Source organism: Pelodiscus sinensis, chromosome 2 (genome assembly GCF_052426305.1).
Source record: "Pelodiscus sinensis isolate ZL-2025 chromosome 2, ASM5242630v1, whole genome shotgun sequence".
Lineage (NCBI taxonomy): Eukaryota > Metazoa > Chordata > Testudines > Trionychidae > Pelodiscus > Pelodiscus sinensis.
In genome coordinates, this window is record NC_143053.1 from 80,539,992 (window position 1) to 80,565,756 (window position 25,765).

At 44.4% G+C, this 25,765-nt stretch overlaps 1 long non-coding RNA gene across 1 annotated transcript; it reads left to right on the plus strand.

The window, feature by feature from the left end:
- Nucleotides 1–2,618: 2,618 nt before the first annotated feature.
- LOC142826736 (uncharacterized) lies at nt 2,619–3,918 on the plus strand. The gene is made up of 2 exons (XR_012900954.2): nt 2,619–2,732; nt 3,598–3,918. It is a non-coding gene; the product is annotated as an uncharacterized LOC142826736 (long non-coding RNA).
- Nucleotides 3,919–25,765: the final 21,847 nt, after the last annotated feature.

Consider the following 25,765-nt stretch of genomic DNA (forward strand, 5'->3'; position numbering starts at 1 on the left):
AATAAACTTTACTGTCCATTCAGTGATCAACCTCCCTCAGAGCTGCTGGCTCCATTCATCACTGTCACCTTTTCAAAGTGACTGCGATGACAGTTCATGATCATTAACTAGCAATGGAGCGCTTTGCATTAAAGGGAGGGCACATCAAACAGATGGACCCTCAATTCAAAGTTAACTGAATTGTATAATAGACTCTCTCTGGCTCACCACCCACAGATGGTGGCAAAAGGTGGAACAAAATGGCAGGCATGGAAAACAAGGGAGGGATTTGCATTTCATGTGGTATCTACTGGCTCCCAATTGCCTTTTAAGACAGGAATGTTATACTACTGCTACTAAGTAGCAGCAGTTCTAGTGACGGCTTTCTATGAATGCTGCTTTCAGTGATGGCTTTCAGAAATGGGCTACAGTTGTAGGTCTGGTGTCAGCAAAGTTGTGAGCATCAAAATGCTTTTGGTTTTACAGACTTCTTGTATTTGGATATTCATTTCAATCAGGGCTACATAGTTAGGAGGAACGTTTGAAAGAGGGAGATTTAAGAACTAAAAAGGTAAGATTTAAAATGTCTCATCAAAGGGAAGCTTCTTAACAATTTTGTCCTTTTCCCTTGGACCATTTCACATTTCTTAGAGTTGGTCATGCAAGGTGAACTCTTCAGATTGGAGCACATTACAGGAACATGCAGTAAAATAGCAGTTCTGTTATTACAGGAATGGAGACAATGTGGATGGGAAATGAGGGACTTCCCTAGCTAGTGAGATGACTTCAGCCTTGCAGCTCACATAAAACAAGGGAATTAGAATGAGAGGAAAAACTGGAGAGAAACTTACAAGCATCTAGCAAGCTGCATCTGGTACAGTACCCTCTGGTTAGAAGCTGCCTATTCTTCATGTAACTTAAGATATGGAAAGGAGTCAAGCTGAGGTTTTAAAGTATTACCACGCATTTAAATATATTTAATTAAATTCTTGCAATTACCTTAAAATCATTGATTTTCCTGCATTCTCTCTCTCCCTCTCCCCAGTGAAGTTCCAATTTGGGATGATGAGCCCAAGGAGGTTCTTACTACATGCACTCACAAAGAAAAGCACCTGCTTACCCCCCATATACACACACACGTCAAATGTTTATATAGCCTTAGTCTCAATAACACAGAGAAACTTAATCTGCTCAACTATGTATCCAAGTCAGGTAAATATACTATCTGTTGTCTCCCTCCAAGTATGGTTAGGAAATATTGTCTTGTTAGAAGCCACAAGTCTGCTATGACCTCAATAACCCTTAGAGAAACTTCAGCTGAACATTTTCAGCTTCTTTCTTATTGGATCTAGTTAAGTAGGTTTTTGTAAAAAATCAGTTGGGTCTACTTGTTCCTGGCCCACCTGTATAACCCACAGCTCTGTTGAGAGGCTCTATTACAATCTCACTGGACTATCAACAAGGAAACCACCAGGAAGGCTTGGCTTGCTCTCTTCAGGGGCTAAAGCATTTTGGGGGCTGAGGAGGAAAACCTAACAAACTCCATGTACACTTCAATGTTATTTTCCCAGTCAGCATCCAATATTAGTTTTGAATCAAGATGGCCATGGGACTAGCTCAGATATTCCTGCAGCATAGGCTTTAAATGAATAATGCACTTTTATAATGCCTTCCACCTTAAAGCATTTTACAAACATGAAGGAAGGAAGCCTCAATGCCTCTGAGATAGAGGGGTATTATCATCCCTGGTTTACAGATAGGGAAAACAATGCACAGGGTAGTTAAGGACCTGGATAGAGTCCTTTAAAAAGCACAAAACTGCTCCAGTCAAGCAAGCACTGAGTCACACATGCAATCTGTGTGGACGTGATTCTTGCCGAGTGCCATGCCTTTTGCAACAGGCTACCACTCAATGAGTTTCTGCCCAACTCTAACATTCAGATGAATTGTGGACCATTTTAGCAAGCTTTTCATGTCTGAAGCAAATGCCAGCTCTCTGGGCCATTACACTAATGACATAAATGAGCCAGTATTTGCTGCTGTATACAGTTCTCTTCGGGTGTCGTATCATTTTTGCCTGTGTATACTTTAAATTGTATGGCCTTGCAGCCAGATTAATACAGTAGCTCAGTTGCCCTGGTTTAGGACACTAGTCCAAGAGCCCAGAGTGCTCTGCCTGACTCTGACACTGACCTGCTGTGTGACCTTTGCAAGACACTTCACCTCTCTGGGCCTGGCTCCCTTCCAATCCTTTGTCTATCTTGTTTATTTTGAATACAAACTCTTTGGGACAGGGACAGTCTCTCATTCTGTGTTTCTACAGTACTTTGCACAATAGGGCCCCAAAGGAGCCCCTAAGTGAGGGCTAGGCAATGGCCCATCAAGCCACAGGATCCAGCCTGAGGACTCAGCAGGGAGCCCCAGGGAGACTCCCTGCTTGCCCCACGCCCTCCTCCCTCTCCCTCTCCCTCTCACACACACACACACACACACATCGCTCAGAAAAGCTGCTGCTGCGGCTTTCTCTTTCTCAGCTGTCAGCCTGGGGAAGGGGGGAGTGGTGCTTCACAGCTGCTCCTGCCCCAGCAGAATCCCATTGGCTGATTTCTGGCCAATAGGAGCTGCCTGTTTGAAGACCACTCCCTCCTCCCCTCAGGCGCTTAGTCACTAATGCACATGGCCCCTGCAGCCTCTACAGGGGTGGGGCAGGCAGATAGATTGCCTGAGAAATGTGCTGGCCAGGAGTTACCCAGGTAAGTCTCCCAGCCAGAACCTGCCTCCGGCACCCCCAGTCCCTCCCTCCCCCAACTCACTGCCACCCCACATAACCCAAACCCTCTGTCCCTCCCCTGAACCCACACCTCCTCCCAGACCCTACATCCCTCGCCCAGATCACAACCCCCTCCTGCCCTAGATCACAGCCAGTGTTCCCTCTAAGCTGTGCAGCAACACAGCTTCACAGCTGATTAATCAGCCCTGCCCAGTCAGGGGCTCAGGCCACTATATATGGAGCTGACTGACTGGAAGGGGCTGATTAATCACCTCTGAAGTAGTGCTGCTGCACAGCTTAGAGGGAACACTGGTCACATCCCAAACCCCTGCACCCCAGTCCAGTGCCCCAGGTCCCAACTTCCTTCTTCATTGACACTCCTTCCCAGACCTCACACCCCCTCCCACACTCCAATCCCTTACCCCAAGCTCCCTTCAGCACTGAACCTCCATCCCAGACCCCGCATCTCCTCCATTAATATCACAGAAGGTTGCAGCTCTTGACCACTTCCCAAAATCTTGGAGTGCCCTTCCCATCATAAATTATTCCCCACCCTTGCTCTAAGTACCACCTCAATATAAATAATTAACAATGCCACCACTCAGTCCTCCAGGATTGATCTCATCTTGTTTCCCCACCCTGTGTCTATTGCCATAAGCTTTTCTGAGGTAAAAGGGCTGGTTAGATGTAACATTCAATTAATTCTTTACTTCCTAGGAAATTCTTCCTTCCTTGGCTCCTGTGATTGTCCCCATAGGTTTGGAGTGGTTTTTTTTGTTTGTTTGTTTTTGGTTTTGGTTTTGGGTTTTTTTGCTCAGAGTTTGCAGACGTTGATTTTTTTTTTTCAGTTCCCCTTTTAGAGAGGCTGTCTGATGGGACTTCCAAACAGAACTGTCCTAATCCATATAAGTGAGCTAGCCAATCTGCTGGATAGCTAGCGTCAGAGCTATTGGCAAGGGACAGCAAAACAATCAAAACCACTCTCCAGCCCAAAGTAAACCTCTTGGCCAGGATACCTCTCTGCTCTCTGAGGAGGATCACATCTCCCAAACACACTGCAGCGACTTTGGAGAAGTGCTGAAGCATTCAAACTTGGGAGCTCGTCTGTGCTGATTTGGCGGTGCACCTTGCAGGCATACTGCAAGAAGTGGCGATGGTTTTATGAAAGTTTGTGTTCTTCACACATTAAAGCACTGTTTCCTCCCCTTCTGATTACGAAAAACTAAACAAAAATTACAGTCATACACAAGGAACAGAATTCCAAGGGGAGAATTAATTTAAAATCCATTCCTTTCCAAAAACAATTTAACAAGGATATTTATCAATAGTAAAAAAGCATTTTTAGTTGAAATTGCCAGATGTTTCTGTAGCAGTTGTATAGCTATGTACACTTAAAGAGACATGAACAATGGTAATCATTTTTAAAGTGTCATTCTACTCTGACATTGTGGAGTTCAAGGTTTATTGCATTGTACACTGATTCCAGATCAAATTCTCCCCATTTGCAGGTAAAAAAGGAGGAAGGAAGGTATTGTGCTTAAAGTACGGGACTGCATCACAGGGAGATGTGTGTTCAGTTCCGAGTTTGGCCACAGACTTCCTGTGTTTTCTTGGATTAGTGCTCCCTGTATCTCAGTTCCTCATACATAAACTGGAGATAATAATGCTTTAAAAAAAAAGTGTCCTCATTTTGAGTTTGCTAATATAAGTTAGCTCAAAGTAATATCCTTTTGATAGCAAGGCAGTGTGTAGATTTCACACGAGTTAGCAGGTAAAGATAATGTCTATATTCTCCTGTATCTTGACCTGCTAACTAATGTGAAAACTACATGCCATCTTGTCTTTGCTAAGACTTTATTGCAGGTTAGCTAAAGTGAGTTAAGAAAACACCTTATTTTGTAGTAAAAACAAGGCCTTAGGCAGCAAACTGTTTTGCTAGGGCAGAGCTACTCAACTTTGGAAGGCCCAGAGGCCACAATGATACTCACAGCACATGCTGAGGGCCACAACTTAAGTGTGGTTGTATATACATGCAAGTCTATATGCATATAGCTTCTTTCACACGGACATGAATACAAAACACTTCCCACAATGCCCCGGTGCTCCTGGCACCTCCTCCCTGAGGGCTAGAAACGCTGGCACCCTGCACCCATCTGTTCCAGCTAGCCCTTCCATTTACGTCTTTCAATGCTCACCCAGCCTCGGAGACGCCTCGCTGTTGTGGAGCATGTTCCCAGTGGAGGCCATGTTCAAAGGATCTCACCTGCATGTTGAGCCCCACATAAACCCAAACCACAGTGTGGGCTGCAAACAAATGGGCCGCAAGCCGTATGTGGCACACTGGCCATGTGTTGAGTACCCCTGTGCTAGGGTCTGTTCCTTACTTTGTATGTACACAGCACCTGGAATGCCCATAGTTAAAAAAACCAAGAAAGTTTCAAATTAGCCCTCTTTTTCTTTTAGGGTAATAAAAACAGACTCATCAGGTTTGTTTATGATTCTAGTAAGCTTCACTTTCTGGCTCTTGTGCATGAAAATAATTCAGTTTCATAAGCTGCAACCATTGCAGTGAACCTATTATCTCGGCTTTTTTCTTTCTTTTTTTTAGTCAAACATGAGTGAGCTCCAACCCTCTACCAGCCTCCTCTTTCTCCCAGATCTGTCTTTATATGGATTACTGCCCCCCACCCCCGGCCCCCAAATAAGCAGCTAAGAATCTCCCGTCTCCAATTGCATTGTGTAAATTCAGGAGAAAGATAGACATTTTTCTCTGGCAGATTGATTTAAAATAAAATGGTGGCTCCTTGAAAGTACTCAGAGGTTTGGAATGTTAGAATTAGTGCAAGAGATTTAGTAAGTAAAGGGAAAATGAGCTGGTCAAAAATACATCATTAACTACCGAAGTACATGATAAATGTTATTTATCACATGCAGCTGCCAGTTTTCCCATGGATATCAACACTGTATGTGGAATGTACATATTTACATACACTTAGAGCATGTCTACACTAGGAAATGATTTCAAATTAACTAAATTCGACAACTCCAGATTTTACAAAATCGAAATAGCATGTCCGTACTACAGGGAAGCATCGAAATTAGTCAGGATGATTTTGAAATAGCGCATCCACACTGGTTGGAACCAGCCTTTGACTTACAGCCCCTGGAAACACTCTGGGGAGGGCACCAGATAGGTGGAGTCTTCCTGTGGCTGCTTGGTCAGGCAAGCTGTGACGTGCTTTCAGGGGCTCCTCTTTATTGCCATGTCTCACATGCCACAACTACACAGCCTCCCCCCTCACAGGACACAAGAGGGAGTCAGTGTGCCCTTATGGATGGCATAGCACTTGCGGATGCCATAACACTCACAACATGGAGCCAGAGCTGCTACAAAGCCATGCTAGGCTCACAGGCCTCATGCAGCATCTCATGGCGCAGTACTTCCTGACTGCCCACGTGCTGCTCCAGCAGGATGATGACCAGGTCCAACCACAGTGCCTGATCACCCAGGTCCTGGTGCTCTACGGCTGCGCATGCCCCACAATCCCCTGGACGCTGTGGAACACCGCTTTTGGAGACAGGAGGCCAGTTCGGACTAGTGGGACTACATTGTCCTGCTGCGATGGGATGAACTTCCACATGTGTGGGAGGCTGAAGCTGAACGGCCAGCCAGGGCATTGAGCAGCTGGACAGCAGCACCATGAGGAGAGCACATCAAGGTGCTGTGTTCATCAGGGAGGCCTTGAGGGAGAGTTTCATCCGAGGCCAGTTGCGAGACTCTCCCCTGTGCCTCTCCACAAGGGGCCACAGCATTCCCTCTGTGTGCCTTTCTCTCCCCACCACTCCCTCCCCTGCAGAGCAAATAATAAAGTTACAAGGGCAGTCATCCCAGGCCTAGCCCCTATCTCTGAGCTCACACCAAAGGTCTCAGTTCAGAAGATGGTGATGTGCTTTGAGCAAGGCCATATGTTGCCTAGACAGTGGCCACTTTCCTGCAGGGGCACAGACGTCCCAGGGGAGCATTGCTACACCTGCGCCGGGGAACAAACAGGCATGGGAAGATGCCAATCAGGCCAGGAGCCTGCAGGTGGGAGGTGGGGACGGGTGGCTCAGCTTCCTGCTGTGTCCCACACACACCAGGTCCCACACTGGCAACATCCCACAAAGAGAGAGGCTACATCTACACTGACAGCTTCTTGCGCAAGAAGTCTTTTGTGGAAGAGTTCTTGTGCAAAAACTCTTCCACAAGAGAGTGTCTACACTGCCATGTGCTTTTGTTCAAGAGCATCCATGGCAATATAGACACTCTTCCGCAAGAAAGCTCTAATGACCGTTTTAACCATAGGGGCTTCTTGCGCAAGAAATTCATGTTGCCTATCTACACTGGCCTCTTCTGGAAGAGCTCTTGCGCAAGCGGGCTTATTCCTTGTGGGGAGAGGAATAACTCTATACTTTAAATTTACTTCTGGAAGAACGCTCATGCAGTGTAGACAGCCGGCAAGTTTTTGCTGTCTACAGCTGTTCTTCCGCAAGAAGCTACCATTGTAGAAGTAGCCAGAGAGAACTTTTAACCCTGCCCACTGGAGGAAGGGGGAAAATATCGGGAGAGGTGTGTGTGAGTGGCAGACATCACTTGCCAGAGAGAGTGCTACTGGGTTCCCCATCTCTTCCTCCTTCTCTTGGCCTCAACAGGATCCCATGACCAAGATCAGTCTCCTCATTGCTGTGCTTGATCAGGAGTGAATGCTGTCTGAGTGCAGGCATGGCCCTGTGCTGTGTGCGGCCCTACTGTGTGGTTCTATGACCCCACACTCCTTAGTGGCGGTTTGTTGTGGGAAGGTGTCCCACCATGGAGGCCGAAGTGAGGCAGGCCTCTCTAGGAACCTTGCTAGAAGGACTGAGGGGTTTCTGTATGACAGTATCATGGGGCTAAGTGCTCCAGACTGGCGTTCCATGTGCACCCTCATGCACAAGCTGTTGTGTGACTCCTGGGTCGAATAGGCCAAGTGAGGAACTCGCAGCCCCCTGTAGCCAATCGCTTGCCCCTGTGTGTGTAGGGAAAGTTATAGAACTCACCTGAAGTGTCTTCCCTGGGTTCATCTGAGGCCTGGGAGACATCCTGGAAGTGGACGAGACTGGCTCCGGGGTGAGGAGCAGGTCCTAGCTGGCAGGCATGGTCACCTGGCTGGTCTCCTCCTTCTCATCCACAACCCTGCCCTCCTGGAATCTGATGCTGGGTGTGTCCTGTCCAGGCTCCATGATAACAGGGAGGGAGGTGACTGGTCCTGCTCCCAGGATGGCAACCAGCTGTTCAAAGTAGCAGCAACTGTGCGGGGCCACCCCGGAGCATTCACTCTGCTCCCTGGCCTTATGGTAGGCCTGCCGGAGCTCCTTGTAGGGTTGCCAGGTGGTTTAACCAAAAATACCAAACACTCCCTACCCCGCCCCCCCCCAAAAAAACACCAGGGAAAAAAAAAGAGGGAGATGAAAGTTGTACAGCAAAAAAAAAAAAAAAAAAAAAGGACCCCAAGAATTATTAAGCAAAAAAAATTAAAACAAATTTTTTACAACAGTATATTCCCTTTAAGAAATGCTTTAGAGGCTTTTTGTCTCCTAACAGGCTGCCGGCTGCTATCCGCCATCTTGTCTTCCTGCTCGGGTCAGACAGCTCCCCTGCAGAACCAGGTAAGCACCCAGGATTTTCGCCACCTGGCCGGGAAAAAAAACAGAAAATACTGGACATTTTCGGTGTCCGGTATTTTCTGAATTTTTTTTTTAACCAGACAGGAGGCAAAAATATCAGACTGTCCAGGTCAACACCGGACACCTGGCAATCCTAGCTCCTAGGTCCAAGGTCTCGTTGTGGCCTTTGTCAGCGAGGCTGGCAATAATCCAGCTGTAGACGCCCACATTCCCTTTCTGGGGTGGAAATCCTGGAAGTTGCTCTCCTCCCCTCAGACCTTGATGAGGTCTAGGATCTCCGCACCAGTCCAGACCAGAGCTCACCTGTGTCTCTGTCCAGTGGCAGCAGAGGGAACAGCATTAGTGCTGGCAGCTGTGGGAGGCTCTGAGAGAGCACTGGGGACACTCATGGCTCCTGGGATGCTATCTCGCATGGGACTGGCAAAGCTGGCTACGTGCAATAAGCCCTTCTCCTGCAGCCTGCAGTTTTAAGCTCTGCAGGAGAAGGGGGCAGTGGAGGTGCCAGGTGTGGCTAGAATGGTCAGAAGTGCAGCTGTGAGAAGCCTCTGGAGGCCAATTCTTTCAAGTTAGCAGCTCCGGATTGTCTACACTAACGGTATTTCAAAATAACAACTTCAAAATTAGCATTATTCCCAGAGGAAAGCAGGAGTACAGATTTTGAAATTGCCAGCCAATTATTTGGAAATCACAGGCTTGGTAGTGTGGTTACTCTGCTTGTTAATTCAACATAAGAGGGGTTATTTTGAAATAACTCCCTAGTATAGACCAGGGCTTAGAGATGGTCAAATATTTTCCATCAGAGAGTGGTTTTCTTTTAAGAAAATGATTTTTGTGTGTAAATAAAAATTTTCATTAAAAATTTCCATTTTCAGCAACTTTGCAGATTTTTGTTAAATTGCTGAAAATCCAATACCTCACAATACTTTGTTTTCTCAAAATCTCAAAAATGTCAAAGAAAACTAACAAAAATGTTTTTTTGTTTGTTTGTTTGTTTTTCAAAATTAAAAATTTTCCAACTAGTCGTAACACATACTAACACTACACTCTGGCTAAGTCTAGACTGGCATGATTTTCCGCAAATGCTTTTAACAGAAAAGTTTTCCGTTAAAAGCATTTTTGGAACAGAGCGTCTAGATTGGCACGGACGCTATTCCGCAAAAGCCATTTTTCTGATTGGGGCTTTTTTGCGGAAAACAAATCTCAGCTGTCTACAATGGCCCTTTTGCGCAAAAGTTTTGCACAAAAGGGACTTTTGCCCGAATGGGAGCAGCATAGTATTTCTGCAAAAAGCACTGATTTCTTACAGTAGGAAGTCAGTGCTTTTGCGGAAATTCGGGTGGCCAGTGTAGACAGCTGGCAAGTTTTTCCAGAAAAGTAGCTGATTTTCCAGAAAAACTGGCCAGTCTAGACACAGCCTCTGTGTATGCGCATTCTGACAGTATTAATGTATCTACAAATATGTGTATACAAACAAATACACACACACACACACACACACACACAAAAGATAGATAGATATAACATTTGAGAATTTTGCACATCTTTTCATCCATTTTGCAACTATTCATCACTACTTGTACAGCAAATTTTGACAATACAACTATTTTCACATCAGAAAATGAGAAATACATAAATGTACATATTTTCAGTGCAAAGTCATTTTCATTCCCTGCATGAGATATAGTTGTAAAGAATATCTGTGCCTCTTCATTATATTTATGCATGAATATCCAACATTCTTTTTATCATAAGGTATGAAAAGATCAGGATTGCCACGTGGGTTTGCATTTCAATGAATTAGATTAAACAATAAGTGGGAAATAAGTCTCTAGCCTAGATTGTCTATAAGTATCAAATATAGTTCTAATAAAGACTAAAATACACTCAATGGATTGCAAAATCCTTCCAAACAAATCATTTCTGTTCTGTTGAAGGGATGTAATTCATCTGTAGTTTGAAAAAATGCATAGTCATCTACAGGCAACTTGTGGTAGCACTAAGGAAGTACACTGCCCTGCTGTGCCCCTGCCAAAATATTAATTGCTAAATGGGGTGCCTCCTCCCTTATGCCCCCTGCCTTTTCCTCTAGGGGTGGCCCTCCCTGCACCCCCTCCCTCCACAGGCAGCAGTAATCTATGTCATCATCCTCAGCATAGCTGCACACTGACCTAATTCCCAGAAGGGGGTGGGAGAGAGAAAGAGAGCTATTTTATTTTCCACCTGCTGAGCCAGAATATATATTTTAAGAACTATCCTTTACCTGATTAACACACCTTCTGTTCATGAAGGAGGAGAGTGGCCCTGTTCAGCATTCAGGCTTATGACTTTTCTAATACCAACAGCTTCCTTCAGCCTTTCACTAGCTCTGTCAGCCTGGGATGCACTTGCATGATGTGAACATTATTCTATGCTGCCTCTCTCATCAACAGTGCATCACAAGTCCCAATATCTTCAGAGCAGCATTCTATAAGCTGTTAGATTTGTGGAGTGCAAGACTCAGATGCACTCATTGGCACTTGAGAAATAGAATATCCAGAATCTAAATCTGAAAAGGGGATGAATGATGTCAGAAGACTAAGACCCGACTCCTGAATCTAGTGAGGTAGCAGGACAGGACTTAACTACCCTATTTCCTCCTTCCATATAACTTTGAAGAAGGAACTCAGAGTCTGGGGGCATTGCAAAGTTCACCTGCCACAAGACTGGTGAAGGGTTTTGGTGACAGGATTTGTAATTAGACACTTCAATTTAAAACTCCCCTGGGTTCTTTTTGCCTTCATGTAAAATTGCCTTCATGTAAAATGTCCCCAGCTAGACTGCCTTGCAGCAGCACTCCCCATCTTATTTTGAGAAGCCGGGAGTAAGAGAGGCCCTATCCAAAAAATCACTATTCTATTTAAAAAAAAAGGGGGAGGGGGAGAAAATTCCATTTGGGTACAAAACTCCAACCCAGGGTATACTCAAGATTTCCACAAGCTAACAAAATCTGCATGTGCCAGACAAGCCAACGACTCCCACAGTCCATCAATTAATTAGTCAACACTAATTCACCTGTCTGACAGCCGGGTGTAAAACCTAGACTCCAGCTCTCCATGAGCAATGGTGCTCAGACCCCTTCACACCCCCGCTGAGCTTGAACAATGAAGCTGCTCCCTGGGAATAAGCAGCTAAAGATGCACTATGGCATAGCTTTCCTGCTGACCAGATTCATCACAAAGGGCATGTCACACTTTCAGAGGCAGGAAATTGGGGGGTGGGGAGAGAGCAAGGAAGCTAGTGGGAGATCTGGATGAGCAGTACCTTTGCAGATCAGGCCCTGGGCACAGAGCGTAAATTAGGATATTGAATAGATCTCTCTCCCCCTCTCTTTTTACCGAAGACACTATCTGCATTGTTAAAGCCCCACCTGAGTTAACTCCAAAGCGGCAACAATTTGGCAAAACAGCATGGGCCCTCTCTTCAGTGTGATCAGATGGCAGCATGGCTCATTGAATGTTCAGGGAATGAAAGGATTAGCAGCTCTCCCCCCACCAGGCAGGTGAGCCTAACCCCATTCAGACTCTCTTGCATGTCAGTTTACAAGTAAAACATAAGGTATAAATGCGGCTATTGTTAACACCAAGCAGCCATTGTGGCTGGGGAGTTAGATTAGCAATTTGCCCTTTGTAAAAGGATTAGCCAAGCCCTATTGTTTCAATGTTTATTTATCAATTTGCATTTTTAAAAGGGTGCATATCTGACTAGGGTCCATGTTCCCCATGTAATCTAGGCCACTCCATTTACTTCCAGGCCCTAGTTGCCAAAGATCTGCCAGAGTCCCTGTAACAGACCAGAAATCAAGCTGAACTAAATCCTTCCCATGACTACTTCTGCTTGCACGCTAATATTTTATAGTAAACAAATGTGCTGTTCTGTTGCTGTGATGTATGCGTGAGAGACTTCCATGTGAGACAGACCCACCCGTCACTGCAGGCTGGGTCAGAAAAATGCTAGTGCTGACTTTCTTCATTGCACATTTTAGGATAGGGTGGTGGTGGGAGGGGGGGGAATGGCTCAGATTTTTTCTTCTGTCCTATCTTTTCTAATGGTTATTTAGTGTACTTATAATTATTTCTATCATACGCGCCATAGTGTGAGCACCTGGGCCATGGCATATAATCCATGTCATCTATTTGCAATATTTGAACAACGGATGCCAAAGCAATAAGTCAAAAGCCTAAGATAAGATATTATTATAATGAGCACTTCTACCATATTTTTCATCTTCAAAGCACCTTATACACACTGATTAATGATAACTACCATAGTACCCAGAGTACTTAGTCATTACTATTCGAGGAAATCAAAAGAAGAGAAATTAAGTGATTTGCCCAAAGCATCTGATAGGATTAGCATTGACAGTGTCCCACTCCACAGTAGCCATTTCTACCTTTCCATCCTGCGCTCAGGCTCTTTGATCATTCTTAGGTGGTCAAAACACTCTGAGAGCCTTATGAACAAATATCTATTATTATAGCTCTCAATTCACTACTTGCACATCACAAAGATTCTACCCAGATGGGAAAGATTTCACACAGAGTAATTTCAAATATGAGAAGACAGAGAACTCCGTGACCAGGCTAACTCAACCAGGAGTGTGGGCAGGCCATTTGACAGGTAACAGCTGTGAAGGTTGTTTAGATGAAAAATCTTTCATAGGACAGAGCAAGGACTTACTGAGAGCAGGTGGTAAAGAAGGTTTAATTAAAGCAACACCAGTTTGCTCACATGGTGGTATGATCACAGACAGCCTATGCTAGGGCTATACAGGGGTGACCTAGGAATCTATTATATTTAGCCAGACAGTTTAAAAGACAAACAAGGATTCCCTCAGCTGTACTGTTAGGATAATCAACCCAAGTACGGGTTAATTCTCAGGAGGCAAAGCAGAAAAACGTGGCATGAAGGGATTATTGCTTATTTATTCCAAGCCACTGACAGGTATTGATTTTGTCCCATGAAAACCTATATGGCATGTGGCCTACAGAACTGATAGGTGCCTCACTGCTTGTGCCACAGTGCCATAGCTGTGCTCAGTGAAGGTACCTGAGCAAAAGCCCCCATGGTAAGAGGCTGGGGGGGCAACAGGCAGGATGTTCTCTGCCAGGGCTTCCCACCTTTGCAACTGACTCCTCCAACACCCTAGTCCATCAAAGCTTAGTCTGTTGACCTTCAGGCATGCTGCAAGGCCTATTTATTTCCTCTGGCCATGTGGGAATGGGAAGGCTCTGGTGGGAGATTGTGAAGTTCTTAAACTATGTTCTTTGCTGCTGGGTTATTGCCAACTGTGAATACACTGATTAATGGTTGAAGGGGGAATTAGAAGAGTGGTTTCTATAAAAAATGTGAATTTCAGAATTACCCAGCAGTGCTTAGAGCCACGGGGAGGGGTTCCTTTTTCGATGGATGTGTGTTCATGTAATGAAAGAAATCATAAAAAGCAAAGCGCACAGTGTTTCTGAGACAAGAGAGACAGATGCTATCCCACAGAACCTACCAATTTACATGTACACACAGTACAATACGTGACAGCAACAACATGGGGAAGGGAGGACAAAGATTACAACAACGTTTAAAAAACAAGGAGTGGTCCTCTAGCACCTTACAGACTAACAAAAGATGCTACCAGACCACGGTTTTTTAAAGTTTTTTTTACGTTACAGATGAATGTAACTACCCCTCTAAGGATTACAACAGGAAACCTTGCAGCTGTTCAGCATAGTGTGCACTACACAATTTGGCTTTTTACACATTTCCAGTGGGGCCAACAGCCACTGTGGGCCCCAGGACAAAGCATGTGGATGAGGAGTCAGTTCCATGCTCCAGAAGGGGCAGGGCTGAAGGCAGACAGGGTGGTGCTGAAGGCAGTCAGCCCTTAGTGCCTCCCAGACCACGGCGCACCACGCCAATCCACAGAGTCGTGTTCCAGAGCTCTCATGGCAATTCAAAGGGGTCTGCCCACTTCTCCCCTCCTCATTGATAGATCTGAACATTTTTGGGTTACAAACTAGCAGGGCTATTGTAATTTGAGTACATTTGACTAGGAAGGAGTTAGTGTATGGAATCAATCGCCAAAACTAATTTAGAAAGAATAAAGTAATATATGCGCTGGGTAAAAGCTTTTGAGATCAGCAATGGAAAGTCAGCAATGGAAAGTGTGCCATATATGCTCAACAGAGACAAAAGTTCAGGGCATGGACCACAGCATTAACCCCCACACAATTCACCTCAAGTGCTTGGGATCGATAGAAATCATAGAAAGCAAAGCAGACTGAAATCTGCGGATATCCGTGGGTATCCACACCCACAGACATAGGGGCATATATCCATGGCTCATCTGTGGATATCCACTTTATATCTATACCCAGCCCTCAGAGCTGCCCAGAGCGCACGGTACAGCACTCCTGTGGTGATTTAAAGGGCCCTGGATGCCAGTCACTGCTGCAACAGTGCTGGCAGTGGCTGGGAGCCTTGCGCCATTTAGAATTTCCAGGCCCCCGGGCAGTTGCCCACTTTTTCCTCCCTGTCAGTGGGTCTGATGCAACAAGCTTCTCTCACATGATACAGAGAGGGTTCCTCTCAGGACAGGCTCAGGACAGCCTCTTCTGCCTTGTTTTTCATCACACTCAACATGATCATCAACCCATTGTAAATATGCCTCTAATCAGCTCTTAACACAGCAGTTCTGTCTGTTCATTTTCAATCATCGCTGCTACGGGGCAAGATAGGTTCATGACACATTAAGAACAACCCATTTCTGTACTTTTGTACATACTTAATTATGTCCCAAGGCTGCGCTACTGAATGGTGGAGAGGATGGCGTGTAGCATATATAGCAACATTTTCCATCCCAGGCGCCTCTCTCACCGCGCCAGAACTTCCCTCCCATTTGACAGCACAGAAAAGACATTGTGGCCATTACATCTCAGACACATTTGTAGTCAGGAGAGCTGACACCCATTCTGGGCCCCTGGGCAAGGTGTGCTGGGGCGAGGGGGACAAGGCTCCATACTCTCAGAAGAGGGGGGGCCTCAGGCACAAGGAGCGGGTCTGAGGGCAGCCAGCCCTCAGTGCCATCCACACCATGTCCCTCCCTCAGCACTGCCTGGAGTACGCGGGGTTCCCACCTCCCCAGGCAGCCCTAAGAGCCACCTGGAGTGCGCTACACAGGGAGGCAATTTCAAGAGCTTGGGGCTCTGGGTGCCCCTGCTGCCCTCGTAGCCCTTAGCCCCTTTAAATCACCAAGCCCCGGGGCACTTGTCCCCAGCGCTCCCCCCCCCCAATTTGTCAGCGGGCCTCTCTGTAGATGACCCAAGGGCCTCGCCACGTAGCCAATGCTAGCTACAGTAGCACAGTTCAGTTAAATATAACTGCACATGTGCCGTTCAATAATGGTAGTGGAAGGGACAGTAAGATAAAAACGTCACCTGTTCTAAAGGTGGGGAAGAAGGAGGGAAGGGGTGTTAGTTACTCAGACTTCAGGATTTGTGGTCTTTTTTCACAGAGCTAGCTAGAAATAGTCTTGTGACCTCTAGAGCACGTTAATATTTAAGCTCATTTATTTCCCTGTACAGTATTAGCACTAGATTTTAGCCTAAATCAATACTCTGCTCACAGAACCTCTCTCTCTGGATTTAAATGTGAAAACAGAAGTTAATCCATGCTCAATAAAGCCACATTAGCTACAGACAGTGGTCATGGGTCATGTTCTTGCAAGTTAACAATGTTCCATGCCTTGCACAAGCACATGGATCTGCACTGTGACCACTGCACCGAAACTAGAAATTATTCTGGCAGAATCACTTACTACCATACTTCACGTTGCCTTTATGCAGCCTCTCCTCATGCCCTGTAAAGGGGCTGGGGTCAGGAAACTTTACATTCTGCATTTCAAAAATATCCACAGGTGAACCAGGAAGGGTTATACAAAAACAAGAAATCCAGCACACTTCCAAAGCAGACACGACTGTGAACAGGGTGCTATTTTAAAAGTGTACTATTTTAAAAGCAGAGAAGTCCAGCCAAAACCAACCCAGGGAAACCATTCACTGAAACGATGAGCAAAGTTTTGGATCTGAGTATAGTTTTCTGAGAACTATTCATGGAGAGGCCTCAAATAAAATGCCATCAAAATGCAAGGATGTGGGGCATGATACTAAACATGCTCTCTAAGGCAGGGACCGTACATGTGTTATTTGCCAGTAGAGGACTTAATACAGTGGAACTCTAATCCTTTTCAGGTCTTTATGGTGATAAATAGTAGAGAGTATGAAATCATAGCACTGGTCTCAAAGCTAAAAATCTTAGACCTCAATAGATGGTTTATTTTCCATAACATAAAGAGAGCTCCGTGATACTCTAGAAACCCTGTTAGCATAGTACCAGTTTTAGGTCCACCTCTGGGTTGGATTGGAGAACAGAACATATGAAGGACTAGGTGGGTACTAAGAAGTTAGACCCTGCACGATGGTAGGGTCCCAGTCAGATCTCACTCTTCAGCCCACGGTTAATAGGATACATTTATAGACATCTGTGATGTAAAGAACAAGAAGTCAATGCTATTGGACAAGGAAAGAGACTTGAGAAACCAAGTCAGCACTAGCATGAAGCTGAAACATGCAGCTTCTTTGAGGCAAGAGAACCTAATAGGTTCTTACAGGCTGCACTGAAAAGGAAAGGGGATGATGCCATGGACTGAGACCATTGTGCCAAGCCCCACCTGGAAAGCTGCTTCTAGTTTTGGATACATTCAATGTGGGATATATTTATTCTGCAGAAGGTCTAGAGTAGAACTGCTAATCTGGTCAGAGAGATGGAGGTTCCTAGATTGAAATGTGAAGTCTGTACATTATGGAAAGAGGGAGGCTTTGGGAGAAACAGGAGGGGGGAGGGGAAATTTTCTTTAATGTGAATATTAAACATGACCACAGGTTTGAGTAAAGATCTATTCCAGTTAAGTATGAGAAAGAATATAGGCACACTGAAATAAAATCAGAAACCAAGTGTAGATTTCAGAACCTACATATAGGTAGTACCCTCAACACAGGATTTTCTTCTTAAGGGATAATCTGTATTTTGACTTTTTTTCCCCATTGGAGAGGAACAGTCAAGGGGCAAGGGAGGACAGACGCCAATTATCAGGGGTGAAATGGTATCAGTTATGGCGATTGTTGGATTCACAATGATCACCTCATTTGCACTTGGGAAAGATTTATTTTTCAACAACACATGTAGACAAGGGCCATGGGAGGGTTTCCCAATCATCTGTTAGCATCAAACTTTTAGGACTAAAAGTGGAAATGCTATTTACAGTATGTCCATTCTTTCATATTTTTGCAATTAAGTCTAGTTAGATAGTTAACATACAAGTATCAATAAGCAGAGGAGCAGAATTAACTGCATTAACATGCACTGTGGTACAGCAAAGCACAAATATTAGCATAAGAGGACAGAAATGGCTGAATAATTTGTTGCTTATAATAAGCATTGTGAATTTTGACAGTTTTTAAAATCAGTGATTCACAAATACACATTTTCATTACTTTGCTCTATAGATGGACTCAATTACAAATTAAATATTTGCTATGAATGTTGGCATTTTCTTTCAATCAAATAATTACCTGTGAATAACCCTTTGCATTATTTGATCAGGTCAAAGAAGTTTTGCTTCATGCCTGCTGGAGATCTCTTACCTAAAGTAGGGCATTATTCACTGTATCATATAGTGCCTGTGTAGACAGGTATAGTGGTTTGCTTGATGTTTTTTAAAAATCAGCTGAAGGGTTTCTGGGATACTTAGAAAAATTCAAACTCTGATAAGTGTGCTCTTTGAGGGTTCTAATTTTGCTGTTTCTTAACATCATCTGTATTTTTGTTTAATTAAAACTTGCCTTTAGTTAGGCTCCCTCCTCTTTCACCGATTGGATTTCCATTGTTTTATGTCTTCAGCCATGTGCAGTCTGTCCTTTATTTTAGAGTCAGGCTATGATAATGTTAATGAGCCAAATTTTCAAAAGTATCCAAGTGACTTAAAAGTCTAAGTCCTATTGATATTCAATGGGTAAATCAGCACCTAAATCAGTTAGGGTTTTCAGTTGCTTAAGTCAGACAGGTACTTTTTTAAAATTTTAAACAGTACTTGCTTGGTTGCCCTCTTTGGTAATGTGCAGTGTACTAGTAATTATTATTTATTCCTCATGTTCTTGTCTGTCTCCTTTGCCTTACCGTTAGTAATGCTTAATTAAAAACAAGTAATATTTCCACTCAGTGGAAACGTGAGTCTTTCTGAAAAAGAGCAGACCTGGAAGCAGAACGCATCAGATGAAGCTGGCCTTATTTGTCTATTTTAACAGCAGCCAAGAGAAGGAGGTAGGTAGGAAAACTTCTGAAATTGAGAATATTTACAGAAGATAACACTTAGGCTCCTCCTCATGAATTTCATTTTTCATTGCAGTGCCTCATAACCAGAAAACACTGGTCACTTTAAATTTGGATTCTAGTTGTAAATAGTTTATAAAGAGTTTATATATGATGCATAGAGATTTTTTTAAATGGTTAATAAATTCTTATATATTCTAAAATGTCAATAAGCTGCTTATCATCATAGCTCATAACCATGTATAACATTTTCAACAGATGTGTTTATAAGCATCCATAACACATACTGAGGTCTGCAAGCTTGTAACATCTATTATCATTTCTGAACCCATGATGAACCAGTTATAAATGCAATCTTAAAGTGTAATCCGAATCATATAGTATATGCAATAGCATAGCAACCTGAGTAGATTGGAAGAAGACAGGGACCCTATCCAATGTATTTGTATGTGCGCACCCTATGGCAAGCAGAAGCAGCAACAACATTTTCCAGGGGCTGTAACAGTACATCAGATGAAAATCACATACAAATCATTTTACTGACATGTAAGGTAAAAGTAGAGAAGTTTACTGAATAAATTAAATAAGCAATTGTGATTACCTCTGTGATATTAAAGATAGACAAGGTTCTATCAACTGAGCAGGAATGTCCTAATTTTATTTCTTTCAGCAGTCTGAAGGAGCATGAGAGTAAAAGTGTGACGTCTCTCAGAAACCTTGCATACATTCCCCTCAAACAACCGCTAGAGGTATATGAAGAAAGAAAAAGAATAAGACTATATCTACGTCCTACTGGGGAATACAGTTTTAATGAACACACAAAGCAACTGGGTGACATCTTTATCATCCCTCATAAACCTTGATTGAACACACAGTGATAAGACCTGTTTAAACTGTCATCCTCATGATAACATAGACAGAATCAGTGTGGGCCTTAGCAACAACCTGGGTAAGAAAGGCCTTTGCAGGCACCCTTAGGTAATGTATATCATGTAAACAGTACAAAGCTTCTGCAGCTGCTTGATTTGTGGGACTGTGGTGGGTTGGGGGAAGTAGATGAGTAGGTCTATGCACAAGTTCTTTTGCACAAGCTTTAAGGGCATTTTCTTTGCAGCTAGTCTGTTTTTTGGCAATAGTGAATAGTGGGATAGATGCATGCTTTGAGCCAGGATGACCTTTAGTACTTAGATCTGCAAATACAGAGAACTTTGTAGGAGTGGTTTTAAAGGATTTAAGGGAAGCCTGCTCTAGTTTTCTACCAACATCATAAATGAGGTGAGTAACACACGGTACTTGGAAGTGAATGGATCTGTGGGGCCAGAGTCTCCGTTGTAGTCATTGGAAATAGAACTATTTACAACAGCTGAGCTTCCGGCCTGGGATAATTGGAATGATGACATGCTTTAAAACTAAAAATTGTAATTTTCTTTAGCATCTTTTCTTGGACAGCTTTCAAAGAGCTTCTAGAAGTGCTTTGGCAAAATATGTAACTTGTAAGCAGAGTTTTAATTCTTTATGCCTTCTTTTTATGGATTTGCTGCTTTGGACCAGTTTTGAACTTTTATCCCTTTCATCAGACTGTTTTTCCTTCACTCTCATGCCCACAGTGACACCTGCAGGCCGACTTTCACAGAACATTTACTATGTAGTCTAGCACTATGTGACAAATTACCATAAACCAGACCAAAATACTAGCTTACTGTTAGCCAAGGTGGGAGATTGGATGGCTCAGAGAATCAGGTTTTTTCACCTCTGAAGATTTATTTTGACTGAGATCAGAAAAGGGTATGTGGCCTCACTCTGGTCTACAGCACATAGCATCATCTGTCACACAAATGAAAACAAATGTTGAGATCTGCAGTACTAAAACAGTGCATTGCTGCAGGACATGAGGGAGGATTATCACAGGAGAGTGCAAGATGAGAAAGCTCATACACCAACCTGTTTACATTCTCCATGGTCTTAGCCAGGGTAACAAGTAGGCTAATTATTTATTAGATTTGTAGAAAGACTGAAAAAGGATGCCTGTGTTTCATTGATAGAACTTGAAAATACATCCTATGTGCAGTAGTAGAGCTTATGATAACCTATTGCCTACAAACCAGGCAGTTTATCTTGATTTTCAAATTCACAGGGAAACAAAAATGAATTGCACAACACTCCTGAAGTCATCAGATTTGGCTATTTCAGACCAATATGAGGGAGTGTATTCCAAAGTTGCTGGCTTGGCATCTTTCTATGAGAGCTAGCAGCTCCTTTAAATTTATACCAGTGAAACCCCTGCTTGAGCAACTCCACTGGTCACCTCTGTATGGACAAGGAACAAAATGGTCTCACACGTAGATGGATCCTTGGTCATTTAGGGCTTTAGATATGAAAACCAAAACTTAGATGTGCTCTGGCAGCAAAAATCCAGTACAAACTTCTGCACAAGTCTTTGTTGTGGGGCTTTGTGAAGCACTGGCAAATCAGTCCCATAATTTGCTAATACAACATTTGAGTATCACATGCAAACACGTGGCCATTGGCAGATTTTTGGCAAAATAGCCAATGGTTCTGTTACAGCTCCAGAACTGTTCGCACAAGTGTCTGATGGATCAAAGTCATGTAACTCCAATGAACACACATATGTGAGCAAATCCTTTGGAAGACAGACTCAGATGCTCAAGACCACACATACAATCAAACCAAACTATTTACAGCTGCCATCAAGTTGAATTGTTCTAGCTGAAGCTAAAATGTGAGTCTGTTACTGCATGGTTTGCACAAAATGAGGGCCTGATCTGAATCTTTCCATTGACTTTAACAAGCTTTGGGTCATGTCCTGGAGCTTCACAAACTATGGGGAAGATTTTTGCATACCCAGAGAGGCCTTGAGGGAATTTGAACATTTCTTCCACTGACTAGGCTAGGGGTGGCCAACCTGTGGCTTGCAAGGCGCATGCGACTTGCGAAGAAAAACATTGCAGCTCCTGACGGAACTGGGACAGAACCCAGAACCATTCAGGTCAGCCACTCTAACAGCCAGGCCACTGTATGCTGCATGCATGCTCATGGCCTCCCGCTCACTACGGCATATCCTGCACATGCAGGCCAGGTCACACAGCATCCCAGCCTGCGTGTGCTAGCAGCCGGCTGTTGAGCGCAGGCAGCAGCAGCAGCTCCAGGTATGGTGGCGGCGCCAGCGGCAGCTCCTGGACCTGGATATAAGGTTAGTGGGGGAGAGGGATTGGATTAGAGCGGGGAGGTGTCTGGCTCTGGGGAAGGGGACGAGAGGGGAGGGGAGGGAGATTGGGGGCGTGCACACTGCATGTTGGCCACTCAGCGCCTGGAGGGAGACGTGCAGCTGTAGCAGCGGCGGCAGATCCGGGACCCGAGAATTAGGTTAGAGCAGGGGGGAAGGAAGTGCCTGGCTCTAGTCTGGGGGCAGGGAGGGGGATTGGGTTGGGGGTGGAGTGCACACAACATTCCAGGCAGCACATCTCAAGGCTGGCCACTCAGCACACGCACCCTAGCGCCTGGAGGGAGATGCGTGTGGCTGTAGTGGTGGCTCCACCTCTGGGACCCAAGAATTAGGTTGGGGGGGAATGTTATAGAGGGGGGCCGGTGCCTGGCTTTGGGGGGGTGTGGCTGGCTCTGGGGAAGGGGAGGGGATTGAGTGGAGGGGGGTGTGCTTGGCTCTGGAGAAGGGCAGGGGGATTGGGTTAGTGAGTGCGCGCGCACATGGCTCTTGGGAAGGGGAGGGGGATTGGGTTAGAGCAGGGGGGTGCCTGGGGGAGGGAGAGGGAGGGGAAGAGCAGCCAGCATGCTTCCTGAGACCTGGTATCCCAGGTACTGGCCCCAGATGTCTTTGTCCCCTCCTCCTGGCCAGACCCCCACATGAGTACCTTGCCCCAGCACCCTGTCCCCTGCCCCACCGGCACAGTTGGGGCCACATTAGTGAGACTTTTGAGGGTTTTAGAGTGGTTTTTTTTTTTTTTTGCATCTCACTTGTGTAGCCCCGACTGACTTTTCTGTGGGTCAGTGACCCTGACTCAAAACTGGTTCCCCGCCCCTCTCATAAATAAAGACAACGCTGTAACATTGTGTTGACATTTTATTTAAAAATGAAGCTGGGCCAACCCCCCAACTGGCCGCAGCATCATAACACTCCTGCACCCTCACCCCGACACCAAACCTGAGCCTATCACACACTGGAACCTCGTCCTGAGCCTCTTACATCCCCAAACTCCTGCGCCCCACATCCCCAGTCTTCTGCCACAACACTCCCGCACCATCCACACACTGCACATCTGTGTCCTGAGCCCATCATACTCCTTGCCCTGAGCCCCTCATGCACCCCAACCCAAACTCCTGCACCCTCACAGCCACAAGCCTGCGGCTTGCTCAGCACCCCAACCCTACATCTGACCCAACACTCTCCAGCCTGGAGCCCCCTCCCTGAGCCAGCATCCTCTTTACTTCCTCTTGCACCAAATTCCCTCCCAGAGCTTGCACCTCTCACCCCTTCCCAGTGCTTTTTTTGTGAGCCACAATAGCAGTAGAGACAGCATGAAGAGGAGCCGGGCTAAAGTTGTTGAGTCCCCCCCTCCCCCAAAAAAAGAGGGAAGGGAGGGGAGGCAGGGAAAAGTTAACCAAAAAACCCAAACCAAACAAAACAAGAGCAGCGCCATGCCCTGGGACAGATGTACCAGCACTGGCACTTTTTTTCTTCCTCAACAACTTTGTCACCACTACTATTGTGGCTCTTTGTCTGGAACAGGTTAGTCACCCCAGGACTAGGCTATGGTTCAAGATATGGCAACTACAGAACTTGCGGGGAGGTGATAGTAATCAAGCCTAGGCTCTATGAAGTTTTGGGATACTCTTTGGGACTTTTGGGACACTAATGCAGAAGAAGCAGAATTTAAGTGTTCCCACTCTAATCCCCTAGACCAGTGGTTCCCAAACTTTTTGGCATCACACCCCTTTTTGATTTTTGAGAAACCCTTACACGCACACACCCCAAAAAAATAGCAGCAAAACTTGGGGTGGGATTGATGGGTGTGTGGGGTTGGGTCACCTTACGCCCCCCCCCCCCAGAATTTCTTCACAGCCCCCCCAGTTTGGGAACCCATGCCCTAGATAGTCTTGCTTCTGGAAAAAAAATCTGCTAGACTAAATAAATATTTTAAGCCACAGCTAAAAGACGAACACTCCATTGGAACTTTGCCCTAATCAATAGTAGCTATGTGAATGTCAAATGGGAATTAGATGATAGAGTATGGCTGCTTACTACTGAGCAAATAAAATAAATTATACTTGGTCCTGCTTGGAGAAGACAGCAAGTAAAGTCTGCCCTTATTAATGCAATTATCATTACCCTTATACTTTGTTTTGTGATTATGATATGAAGATCTAAGGTTCTTGTCGCAGGGGTGTTACTGACACCTGGTGGAAGAAATGCATTGGTACAGTCTAAGGTGTGCAATTTTTATCTGGGAAATAGGTTCAGGTTTAATTCAAGTTCACTGTTGCCTCTTGCAGAATATTGGGCTTTTATTTAAAAAAAATCTCCCCAAAGGTAATTTCCATACACAATTTTGTGATGTCCAAGGAGATGATTTATCCTTATAAGTGGATTTTCCCAATCTTGGACCGATAGCACCAATTAAATGTCTCAATGATCAAACCACGGCAGGTGTAACAAATTAAGTTTAAATGAATTAACATCACTAGAAGTAGATGCATTTTGTATGCAATACTAGACTAGTGAAGAATCTCTGTAGCAATTCTGAGCTGTTACTTTCTCAGCTGGCATTGCTCTTGATTTTTAAAGTAATTTAAAACATTCCAGTAAATGACAATTTCAGAACTGAAAAAATTGCTTTTCTAAAAAATAAAAATAGATTTAAGATTAAAGACAGATTTTTTTCAAAGCCACCTAGGACCAATATTCTCTCTATTCTATACGTGGATTTTTTCCATCCAGGCGACCCCTGCACGTACGGCCTAATTGGTTCCTGGAGAACCATGGTAAATCAAGTCGAACCCTTATTTCCCATAGGCACGTTATAAATGGCGGTAACCCATTTCATACCCTAAAAATACCAAAATTGACTACGAAATGGAGGAAAACGAAACTGAATAGTTCAAATAATGCACAAAAATAGGAAGTGTGGTTAATAGTGGCTATAATAAGAGATGGGATAACCACAGATGGTTCAGACACCTTGAAAAACAGTGTGCTGAGGTGGAGTATTAAATTAAGAGATCTGTGTTTTGGGCCTTCAAGTAACCTTGCATAAATTCTCTCCTACCTCCAAAAATTCTCTAAGTGAATTTTCATCAGCTCTGCCCTATGAACCTACTTGGGGATTTCAACAGCAGTTAGAAGAGATGAGATTTAAACTCTAGGTTCCTCTTTCCCAGCATAGAGAACTCCCCTGGGTAGACTATCTCGGTATTTTGGAAGGAAAAGAGGTGGGTTTTTTTCATTTTTAATCCTTTAGAAATGAAGTTGCATGGGTTGATGTGTTGTCAGATTTAGCGAGGAGTGTTTTGCATGCATTTTCATTTAAGGTTAAAATACAGCAATCAGTACATACAATCAATAACGTGGCTAAAGGATTTGTCCCAGAGTGCTTTAGAATTCTTACATAAGGGACAGAGAAAAGGCAGTGAGAGAAAAACTTTCAAAAGAAGTGAACTTAAAACTTCTATCAATTTTGTTTTTCATCAAACCACCATGAAAAATTTAAATACTAAGTTTATATTGTTTTGATTTTTCCATATTATAATCCTTAAAAACAAAGGCTTAAAACACCTGTTGAACAGAATTCTGTGATGCAATCTAACATGGATATAGGTCTGAGTTGATCAGTTTGTAGAAGCATGAATGTGATCATCCTTAAAAGT